Genomic DNA, 4591 nt, shown 5'->3' on the forward strand with positions numbered 1-4591 from the left:
CCAAGTTTAGGGGGCCACCGATGGGTTAGGCCTTTAAGTTTTTAACGTTTAAAAGTCATTCCTTATAGGCAACCAACGGTAAATCTGAACGCTGGTTAGTAGTAGCAAACTTACAATAAAGTCACAAATAACTCATTTGAGCCTGATAAAATTATAGAAATTCGTAGAAAATTAAATTAAAGAAGTCTAATAGGGAGAGAAAGCATACAAAAAATATATACAAGAAAAAAAAAATACAATATACACATGCTTCTTAAGACTTTAATCATAACAATGTTGATGGAAAAAGAAATATAGAATTACTACATAATTTTCTGAGCTCTTGTCTACACCTTCTCCCATAATCAATTAAAATTAAAGAGTCTTCTCATCGAGTCAAACTAAAGCATAAATCAAATAGTACAAAATGATATAAACACTACTACTTTAACTGTTGAAAGAAATGAATAAATTTGGATTAGAGTCTCATGAAACCAAAAAAACGAATTTATATAGATTAAAATGAGGAAATGCCAAAAGATATCTTAAAGTTTTAAATTAATTTTTAGATGTTATGAATATGAAAACTGGATAACTTTAGTTGGGAGCTACCTGGAACAAAGTGTAACGCTGTCGTATCTGTGAGAATTGAGATGAGCAACTCACCATTCACCTCTAAGTGTCCTAGTAATTTAAAAAAAAAAAAAGATTAAAAAAAAAACTCAAAATTACAATTGTTATAATATGTAAATTACATATCCCCTTCTTCTCGAATGTAACAAGAAAAAATATTTAATCATATTAGCTATGCCTATACACAAGATAGGTGTAATGTTTGCTTCTTCCACCTTGAGTCAATGTCAATTCGATTTATGAACTTCAAACAGATATATCATATACAAATCAGAAATAAATAAATGAACAAAAAGGACACTAAACTTTACCTACTACTACTATTACATTAAAGTCAGTCCACACTGCTTCCTCGAAATTTTTCTTTATTATATTTATAAACTAGGTAAATTTCCTGCGCGTGAACTACGTCAATAATCTATTTCTGAACATTTGATAATATGAGTATTTTTGAGTGGGTACAACCCTACGATAAATTGTCAAGAATATTTTTGATTCCAAGTGTTTATGCATTTTGTTATTAATTCATCATTTGACTTTAGCTATTCATCACCAAAGTCTTTAGAAAAGATATGTAATTGTTTAATTGTTTATATTTGTATTTTCAAAAGGTGGTACAAACATTTTATTCATCAATTGCGAGAGTTTTCTTCTATTCAAGACCTCTACATACATAATCTAAATATTATACATCTTATATAATTAGTTGTTCACTTGATAAGTTAATTAAAATTTAAAAACACATCTCTTGGAGTTCAATGGATAACGTATGTCGCTCAAATAATTTGGATTAAATAATGTCTTGGCAAGTCCCTTATTCAAAATCATTCGCAGTCGATGACACTACTTTGATAGCCACAGGGCATATTTTGTTGTTTATGTTTCAATCAATATGGTTAAAACTTTATTTTTTGCGACTTTTAATCTAATGTTTATAAGGAGATAATTATTTCTTTAATATTTGATTAATATGGATTCATCCTACTTTGAGGGGTAATTAATTGACTCCAATCCAATATTTGAACCCCAAACTTTTGATTAAGGTTGAGTACAATACTTACAATCCTACATTCCATTATATTTTTGATGTCACTAATCGATTGAATGCCTCGATAAGATAGAAAGTTGAATAACTAAAACTCCAAGGTAGTGTGGAACCACCATAACTTTTGAACACTCAAAAGTCCCTTCTTGGATATCCCAAGGATCTTTTAGCCACTGAAAACTCTATAAAGATCAAAGTCATTTATTTTACAAGTTTAAGAATTCTAATCTACATGACACCAATAGTCTAATGATTACAACAAACTCTTGATTAATATATCTACATAATGATCAAAAGCATAAACATAAACAACAAAGTTTAAAACATGTACTAAAAAAAACAATTGATAATATAAGCATAAATTAGTGACTGTAAAAAACATACCATGATCTATAGCAATAGAATGAAACAGAAAGGAAAAAATCGAGTCCACTGAATGCACATTGTCCCCTTAAGGAAATTACTCCCCTCTAGTACCCAAGGGTTAAAAGAATTGATCCGGTCAGGATATAATGATTCTATTCACCAGTATATTTATACAAAAATAATGGTTTCATTGAGCAACTCAACAACATCAAAGTACACGAATATTTATTTGTGTGCAGAAGAAGAAGAAGAAGTAGTTCAAAATTTTCGTTGTTTTAAAATGAGGGGAAATCCCTCTATTTATAGACAATGAATGGTAGTGTTAATAAGTGCTTATTGTGCCTTATCAGAAAGGTCACAACCTTTCATAAAAGTTGCAACTTTTCATAAAAGTTACAACTTTTCACAAAAATCGAAACTTTTCATAAAAGTTGCAACTCTTCATAAAAGTCTCAACTCTTCATAAAAGTCACAACTCTTCGTAAAAGTCGCAACTTTCATTAAAGTCAAAACTTTTCATGGAAGGGAAGTCTAATTTTGGAAATAAATAAATTAAAAGGGAATCTTGGTTTGTGGTGGCGCCACGTAGGTGGGCCTATGGTTCTCTTTTATATATATATATGATATATGATAACCTGAAAAAACAGAACATGACTACTATTCAAATAGGCCAAACACATATACAGCCCCTCAAACTTGCCCTCATTTTTCATTTTGGCACTCCAACTTAGCCTTGTTCCATTTTAACCCTTAAACTCTATTTTTTCTGTACCATTTAAACACTTACACTATTTTTTATGATTTATTTTTATTTATGTTCTTCAATTGCAATTTCTTATTTTAAAAAAATAGACGTGTGTCTGTTAATTAAAAAAATTAAACATTCGCGAACGAACATAAAAATTTTCAAACAATAATATTTTTTTTTGATATTTCTCTGTATTTTTGCATGAAAATAAATTGACGAAAGTTCTTTGATTTTCTTTCTTAAACATTCAATTAAATTAAATAACACTACTTATTTATTTTTTCTTATCATCTAGGCTATCTAAATTTAACGCAAATACTCACTTTTAATTTTTAATATAAATCAATACGAATAAAAAAACCCATCTTCCAAAAGACTCGACTGACTTTGTCAATAACACTACTACAAAAAGACTCTTGTTCATTGCTAATAATACTACTAAACAATGTTAAAATTCGACTGACTTTGTTAGGTTGTCGGTGATTTTAAAGAAGAAAATCAACACAATTTCGTCGGTTATTTTTCACACAAAAATACATAACACTCTTAAAAAGAAATTATTATTTTTTTAAAAAAGAATTATTTTTTGTTAATTTTTAATTTTTTAACTAAAATTAAATGACACATGTCGATTTAAAATAAGAAGTTGCAATTGAAGAATATATATAAAAATAAATAAATCATAAAAATAGTATTTCGTGTTAAAATGGAACATAAAAAATGGAGTTCAAGGATTAAAATGGAACAAGGCTAAGATAAATTAAAGTACCAAAATGAAAAATGTGGACAAGTTAGAGGGGCTGTATATGTGTTTGACCATTCAAATAAATCATAAAACAGAATGGCATGTGCAGCAGGAGCTCCTGAGTTCGACTATTGGTGCTCGTAATGTCTATTCTGTGTGTAGAGGAGGCCATTTCTTGAAAAATTCTACGTCACTGGTGCTCGTAATGTCTATTTTGTGTACAGAGGAGGCCTGAAAAATTCTTCCCATCATGATCATCCGCTGGTGCTGAAAGAAATTTGTATGGTGTATACGATAGTGAGGTTTTAACAGCCTTCACTTTCGTCACTCTATATCACACGTCACAGACTTTTGACTTCTTCTTCTTCTTGGGCCTGCGAAGATGATATCTTGCCCACTAATTCTACAATAATCTCCAACAACTGTAAGCTTGGTCAATTGGCTTGAAATGTAATCACCAACCATGTTTTCATTCTAATTCATCAATAACTATAACAAACAATTGAAATCTTTTAGCTTTCAAGATGGTCCCCAGAATGTTTTTTTTCCTTGAGTTTTTCACTCTTACTCTTGCTTCAACTGAGGAAGCAACTGCTCTCCTCAAATGGAAATCAACTTATCTAAAACAGAACAATAATTCCTTATTGACTTCTTGGACAAAAAGTACTGAGGCATGTAGGGATTATATGTTTTAATGGTAGGGTAAACAGGTTGAATATTACTTATAGGAAGGAATAATTGCTTCAAGGTAAGTGACAGAGTCACTATTGTTTGCAAAGATAAGTTCGCCTTTTCCTCTTGTAATTTCTGGTTTTTTAAAACCGGCTAAAATAGTCATTAGTGAAGACTGGCATGAATGTGCACTTTTGGTCGACGATGGAATAAATAAGCCCAACTATTAACGGATGGCATGACTGAGCCATTTCTGAAAGTTGATGGCATATATGATCTTTTTTCAAGGAACAGAGATATTATTTGGAGGAGTTTGAGTTTTGTGACTTTTTCTTCTAAGATGATAACTCTTGAGAGACTTTTCCAATATAATTATTCCCCACTACTGTAAGATTGAACAATC

This window comes from Solanum tuberosum, unplaced genomic scaffold, assembly GCF_000226075.1.
Source record: "Solanum tuberosum cultivar DM 1-3 516 R44 unplaced genomic scaffold, SolTub_3.0 scf00517, whole genome shotgun sequence".
NCBI classification, from domain to species: Eukaryota; Viridiplantae; Streptophyta; class Magnoliopsida; order Solanales; family Solanaceae; genus Solanum; species Solanum tuberosum.